This window comes from Lithobates pipiens, unplaced genomic scaffold (assembly GCF_037356315.1).
Source record: "Lithobates pipiens isolate NorthernLeopardFrog02 unplaced genomic scaffold, aLitPip1_a1.2 Scaffold_23, whole genome shotgun sequence".
In the NCBI taxonomy this organism is placed as follows: domain Eukaryota; kingdom Metazoa; phylum Chordata; class Amphibia; order Anura; family Ranidae; genus Lithobates; species Lithobates pipiens.
The window spans coordinates 267,622,945-267,630,402 of NW_027507785.1; the positions used below are offsets into that span (position 1 = coordinate 267,622,945).

Genomic DNA, 7,458 nt, shown 5'->3' on the forward strand with positions numbered 1-7,458 from the left:
AATAGAGTAAACTCTGGTTCTGTGAATTAAGAAAAGACAGCCATAGCCACAATGCAGTCTTGTAACCAGACCATGTAGAAGGTGCCAAGGAATTGATAATGTTGTCCATGACTAAATTATTTTCCAAAGCTGCTGGGGGCATACAATTCCACTCCCGTCTGCTTCCAGAAATAGCTGGAAAAAACGATTCATTTGAAATCTAGAGAGAGCATCAGCTACCCCATTTTCCTTACCAGGAACATATTTTACTTTAACCCACAGGTTTAAGGACAGGTACTTATATACTAAATAACGCAACAAAGCTATAACTGGTTTAGACTTTGAAGAAAGGCAATTAATGGCATATAAAATTACTTTATTATCTGTACTACATACACATTTTTTATTCTGAAAATGGACTCCCCAGATCTCAATAGCAACAATTATGGGAAATAATCCCAATAAGACAGTGTTTTTTACCAAACCTTTTAACTTCCAATCCGATGGCCATAATTCTGCACTCCAACTTGATCTAAAATAAAATCATGTTGCCAAACAGATCTCCCATTAAAGTCCAATAAAACTTTTTTTCCAGACTAGTAAGTCTTCCTTCATGTCCTGCGACACCCTAATATGGTAGTAAGGATTTTTAAAACCCGAAATGGCCATGTAAAGCCTTCTAGAAAAAATACATCCCATTGGAAGTACCCTACTAGCAAAAGCAGGGAGGCCTAAAAAAATTCTACAGACTTTTTAAATACACTTTTTTGGCGTGAAGTATCCTAGAAATTAATATGCATATTTTATTAATTTTCTCTGGAGGCAGCCAGAATTCCATAGCCATGTCAATAGTGATACCTAAAATAAAATGGTAGGATAAACTGTTTTATCATGTGCCAAGGGGATGCCAAAATAGCGGCATATTTCAAAAAATGTATTTGACAATGATGAACACTGACCCGACTCTGCTGGACCTAAGAGTAAAAAATCATCAAGATAGTGTAAAATATTGTCAGTGTGTGCTACCGTAGCTACCACCCATTCAATAAATGATGAGAAACTCTCAAAATATAAGCAAGAAAGAGAGCATCCCATCAGTAAACACCTATCGGAAAAAAAATATTCACCGTCAAACTGAAAACCCAATGAGCTAAAGCTAATTTTATATCAGCTTTTGCAATTAAAGAGGCATGCCCAAGCTTTTGCAATTTGAAATTGATTCCTCAAATGATGTATAAGAGACTGAACATAAATCTTCTCCAATTCGATCATTAAGAGAATGATCACGAGGGTATGATAAATGATGAATAAGCCCATAACTTCCAGGATCCTTCTTTGGAACAATGCCTAAAGGGGATAAACAAAAATCAAATCGAGGAGTATGAAAAGGACCAGATATCCTTCCTTCTTGAAGTTCCTTATCAATTTAGACAACTCATCAACTGATTTTAATTTTTTCACGAAAGTACACAAAATTTTAACCACTTGCCGCCCGCCCTATAGGCAATTGACGGTGGCAAAGTGGTTGCATAATCCTGATTGGACGTCATATGACGTGATCAGGATTATGTGGCGCTGCGCGCCCCCGGGGGCGCGCATCGCAGCGATCGTTGTTGCGGGGTTTCAGTCTGACACCCGGCAACTACGATCTCGGTAAAGAGTCTCCGACGAAGACTCTTTACCACGTGATCAGCCGTGTCCAATCACGGCTGATCACAGTGTAAATAGGAAGAGCCGGTGACGGGCTTTTCCTCACTCGCGTCTGTCAGACACGAGTAGAGGAGAGCCAATCGGCCTTTTGGCTAAGATCAAGTATAGTATCTGTTCTTATCAGTTACCAATAGGTGGCGCTTGCTTCCGTCCCTGTTCTACGGCGAGGTGGAGCAGGGGTGGTGGTTGCTATGCAAAGCCTGTTGGTGTAAAGGTGTCCCGGAGTGGTTCGTAGCCGAAAGGGAAGCCTTCTGATGGGGGCGGAGAACCACTGGTCGGCGCCAGGGGAGGGGACCCTGGCAGACCGGCTTGGATTGTGGCAGCTTTAGCCCCAGTCAGTTTTTCGGGAGGGAAAGCTTAGCTCTCCTGTCCCAGCAGGGGGGCGGCCTGTACCTTTCGAATATATAATTAGGTAGGAGTGATGGGAGTGAGGGTTTGACCTGATGGCAAAGGGTCTCACCAAGCTCCTGGATCTCCATGCCTTTCTGGCTGTGGTGGGGGCTGTCGTGGTCTGGGCTGGGCTGGCTGGGCTGTCGGGGATGCTTTTGTTGAAAAGCCCATGGTGATGTGCCCCTGGAGTGGCAGTCCAGGGGTGCCTTATATTCACTGTGCTACGCACTTTGATATTCGGCACCTAGGTCACGTCACCAGATACACGCTTTTTTACACCTGCCTCTAGGGCCCGGCCTTTTGGCTAGGACCAGAGGAATTTTTGATTCCTGGCCGGAGGGCCGGTCATTGTATTGCACAATGGCCACTTTTCACTCTCCTCTTCACTATCCCTTTTCTCACTTTTTATTTATTTTATTTGTGTGTGTTTTGTCACGGTCTGTCACTGCACGTGTGATGAGTAGGGTGTCGGTCCTCGGACCAATCCTGAAAGTCTTTGGGAGAGCGGACATAGGCCTTTTGGCTTGGTCTAATCTCCATTGGGGGGGCCTACCTTCGGGGAAGCCCCCATAGTACCAAGGAGGTTCTGTTTCGGCAGTCCTCCCGGGGAAAGGAGGTCTCCCGGTTTTGTCTGGGAGACCACTTGTTGAGTCTGGTACCTCAGTCCCTGTCTGGAGCCTAACGCCCCGGGGGATCAGGGTATGGTCCTTCTTTTGGAGGACATCAGGCACCGTCTGCACTTTTTAGTGTTTCACTCTTTATGTGTGTGCACTTTTTTTTATGCACCGGGTGGAAGTTTTTTGGGTGTGTTTTGCACGCCATGGGCTTTAAAAAAATAAAATAAAAATCCTTCCCCAGCTGATCGCTTCTCGGCCTTTTGGCTAAGATCCAGTGCAGTCTTACTGTGTGTGACTTAGCTAAGAGGTGCCTGGGGTACCCGAGGGTCGGCCTTGGGGGGAGCGTTCCTTTTCGGAGGGCCCCCCTTGCTGCTATAGGCCTTAGGCTTAGTCCCCAGGCAACGAGGAGCGATCGCCCTTCTTAAGGCGGTTGGTGAGTTTTCTTCGGGGGCCCCTCTTGGGGTTCCCCTGGATGGTGGAGAGGCGAGGTACTTTCGTGTACCAAGATGGCGGCACATGGCTTACGTGACTTGCTGCGTTTTCTGGTGAAGCTAGATGCTAGGTTGACGGTAACGCTGAGGACGGTCGTGGTGGAGGTTTTGAAGGACGTTTTCAACGTCAAGGTAAGGGACATATTATGTCTTCAAGATTTTCCCCAGCAGGGGGCTTATGATATTACTTTTACATCTTCCGAGGTGTGCTGGAAGATCTTTGAGTATGCTAAGAAAAGGAAGAATGAAATTTTGGAGCTTTTTGAAATTCAGCCTCTTTTTTTACAAGAGGAGAAGATGATCATTGTACATCTTTATAATCCGTTTGCGGATCCGGCATTAGCGTGGGCGTTTTTGAGGACCTATTGTGAAGACCTAAGCAGAGGGGATAAGGTGTTGAACAAGTTTGGCATCTGGACTGGGAAGTATAGGTTTTTTGGAACTTTCAGGAAGGATGAAGGATGTATTGGAAGAGTGAAGAGACCCCCGGCTGTTTTTACTATTGGGGGTGAGAGGGGGTTCCTATTCTACCCAGGGCAACCCAAGTACTGCCGGAGGTGTTTCAAATATGGGCATGTGAGTAATGACTGTATTGAGGGACTGGTGTGTCGGTTCTGTAACCAAGCCAAGCATGCTGTCAGAGATTGTACTCAACCAAAGGTCTGTGACATCTGCAAGAGGGAAGGTCATTTTGCAAAACAGTGTGACAGATATCGGGAGGCTAAAGAGACTTTTGCTGACATTTTGTGTGAAAAAAGGATCAGGCGTAGGATGGATGCTAAGGGGAATGTGTGGCTGAATCAAAAGGATGGTAGGGGAGGAGCCCAGAGGGAACCCGCTGAAGATAATAATGATGCGGCCCCTACTGGCATGCCTTGTCCTGCCACAGCTGAGGAGGCCGAGCCTGGGAATGAGGGGCACCCGGCTCATGGAGCAGGTGATGCTTCAGCTTCTGCTGTTGGAGCGGAGGGTGGAGTGGCCGGTTCTGGGGCTGGGGATCCCTTGCTGGGCAAAGAAGTAGCATCTGAAACATCTGGAGGAGCTGAGGAAGAAGGTATGCAGCAGGATGTCATGTCGGAGGATGCTGGTGGAGCTAGTCTGGCAGAAACCTCAGCCTCTGGGTCAGGACTGAGTATGTCCCAGTTGATTGGGGATTTGTCAGACAGTGAAGTGGAGATGGATGATGGAAAACAAGATGAAGAAGGAGATTTGGAGTGTGGTCAGCGCTTTGTGCCTTCAACAATGGAAAGGGAAGAGTTTTCTGGTAAAAGAGCTTGAATTGAGGGGGAGGACTCGGGGAGTGGGGATGAGTCACTCCATTTTGCCTTTTCTGGGGACTCTGAGCAAGGGTCCGCCAGTTCTCCTGGTCCTAAGAGATGGCAGAGGGACAGTGGGGTTGAGCAAGGAAGAGGGGATGAAGATATGGAATGATCTTTTTAAGAACTATCATGGCTGGAAATTCTTTTTTCCTTTTTTTCATGGCTTTGACTGTTTGATCTGTTAACGTGAGAAGTATTTGTTCTGGTTGGAGGCGGGCGGTGGTTTTTGAACAGACTAAAAGCTGATGTGATATGCCTACGGGAGTGCGGGATTGAGAGAATACCTAATAATGAATGGATGAGTGGAATTTCTTTGTGGTCCCCGGTGTATGAGACGAGGAGTGAAGGTGTGGGGATCTTGGTTAAGAATGGGAACATACAATGTGTGTCGCATGAAGTTGTGGTTCCAGGAAGAATGCAGGTGGCTGTTTTTGAAATATTGCAAAAGAAGTTTCGAATGATTAATTGCTATGCTCCTGCTGATAAGAAAGAAAGATGTGCTTTTTTGAATGTTTTAAAGTTGTGGATGCCTGGGAGGATGCCAACACTTCTGGTGGGAGATTTCAATTGTGTTAGGAAGAATGAAGAAAGAGAAGGTGGTGGGGAGGGGAGTGGTGTGGATGTCTCTTCCAAATTGTTGAATGAGATTGTAAGTGACTTTCATCTTCAGGACGTGGCTGTTGTGGTGGAGGGTGGGGATTTATCCTTTTCTTTTCATTCCGACAAAGGTCCCGTTAAATCTAGAATTGATTTTATTTTCTGCTCTTCTTTTATTAAGGTACAGGGGTATGAGGTGAACCCAGTTGTTTTTTCTGACCATTCTATAATTTCTGGGTGTGTGGATTTGGAGGTGGGAGTGGAGTTCGGAAGAGGGGTATGGAAGTTAAACTTTTCTATGCTTAAAGATATGGTTATTTGCCAGAGGTTTGATTCCTTTTATGAAGTCCTTCTCTTTAAAAAATGTAATTTTGACAACGTGCTGGAATGGTTGGAATTGGGCTAAAAAAGAAATTGGTGCTTTCTTCAGAAAAATGGGGAAAGAGAAAGCAAGGATGAAACGTGAGGAGGAGGAGGGGTTGGTTAACAAGTTGCATGTGTTGTTTAAATGCAAAAAATGGGTTTGGAGGTGGAGGAGGAAATTAAAGCAGTGCGTGAACGATGGAATGTAATGATAAAGGAGAAAGGGAAAAGGATTGTGTTTTGTGCAAAAGTGAAAGAGATGGAGGAGGGAGAGACCTGTTCTAGGTATTTCTTTTAAAAATATTTCAGGCCCAAGAAAGCTATGCGTTCTGTGCTGGAGGGGGAGGTGGAAGTACAGGGGATAAGGCAAAAGAAGTTATTAAAACCTTTTATAAAGACTTGTATGGTGGAGGCGGGTGTGCACAAGTGGAAGAGATGGAAGAGTATTGTCAAGTCAAGTCGTGAGAGGGAATTTGACGAAAGAAGAATTGGAGGTTGTCTTGGATTCTGTAATGGAGGCGGAGGTGGAAAACGTAATTAAAAACATGAAGAGGAATAAAACGCCTGGGGGTGATGGGATTCCAGTAGAGTTCTATTTAAGGTTTTGGCCTATAATGAAGAACCAACTCGTTGAGGTGGTCAAGTTTTGTATGGAAAGGAAGACTTTGTCTGGATCTATGAAGGAAGGTATCATTACTTTGTTGTATAAAAAAGGGGACCCACGCCAGGTGAAGAATTGGAGGCCAATAACGCTGCTCAATTTGGACTATAAGATCCTTGCCAAAGTGTTAGCCAACAGGATGAGGGAGGTTATTAATAAGGTTATTGGAGAGTGGCAAGCTTGTGCAGTCCCAGGCCGAAGGATATCGGATAACCTAATTCTATTGAGGGATTTGATCTTCTATGCGCAAAGTAATAACTTACCATTTTCAGTCGCTGGGTGTGATTTTGGGAAGGCCTACGATCGTGTATCACACACTTTTCTGTTGATAGTGCTGAAGAACCTGGGTTTTCCGGAAGACCTGGTGGGAATGGTGGAGTGTCTGTATAGAGACATAAAAAGTAGAATTTTGGTGAATGGGAGTCTTACAGATGCTGTCAAGATAAGATCAGGAGTGAGACAAGGGTGTCCCTTGTCCCCTATAATTTTTATATGTGTAATGGAACCCTTGGTGAGGCATGTAATGGCAGATAAAACCTTTAAGGGGATGTTTGTACCTGGGAATGATGGGAATAATGCCAAAGTACTATGTTACATGGATGACGTGGACTTTTTGTGTAGTTCTGCAAGGGATTTGAATAGGGCTGAGCTCCAATTGAAGATCTTTGGAAGCATGTCCGGATTGAATGTCAATTGGGAGAAGAGCAATGTATGTGTCCTGAGTGGTTCGTGTGACATCTCTAGAGGAAGATTGCAGGAAGTCGAAAGAATCACGGTCCTAGGGATACAGTTCGAGAGAAATTTGATGAGCCAAGCCAATACCAAAAGAGGGGTGGAAAAAATCTCTAAGAAGTTGGAGCTATGGAAGTTGAGGAGATTGTCTTTGACTGGGAAAACGCTGGTGGTTAAAGCGATAATCTTACCGTTGCTTCTTTATTTTGGAGTTATCTTTCCCATGAATAAGCGGTGGAATCAGAAGGTGACGAGGATGCTTTTTATCTTCTTCTGGGGATCTAAAATGGAGAGAATTTCAAGAGAGACTGTTATGAAAACAGAATGGATGGGTGGATATAATTTTCCTAACGTAGAGAGGCTTGATGTACAATGATTGTTGACCGATTATAAGGCCTTCTTGGCAGGTAGGAAAACTGCCTCTTTAATGAGATATTTGATTGGATGGCCATTGCTGAAGTGGGGATGGTGTGGGAAGGATTTGAAAAGACCTATGTTCTTGGTTTCTCCTGCATATTACTTAAGGATGAGATCCTTTTTTGAACAGAAAGGACTTATTAGGTTGGGTGCTGATGCAGTTAAGAAAGGTTGCCTATGGA

The 7,458-nt window shown here is 44.8% G+C and overlaps 1 long non-coding RNA gene across 1 annotated transcript; it reads right to left on the reverse strand.

Moving 5' to 3' along the window:
• Positions 1–338: 338 nt before the first annotated feature.
• Positions 339–6,519, reverse strand: LOC143927040 (uncharacterized). The gene is made up of 2 exons (XR_013262219.1): positions 6,391–6,519; positions 339–1,326 (listed from the first exon to the last, which is right to left on the reverse strand). It is a non-coding gene; the product is annotated as an uncharacterized LOC143927040 (long non-coding RNA).
• Positions 6,520–7,458: the final 939 nt, after the last annotated feature.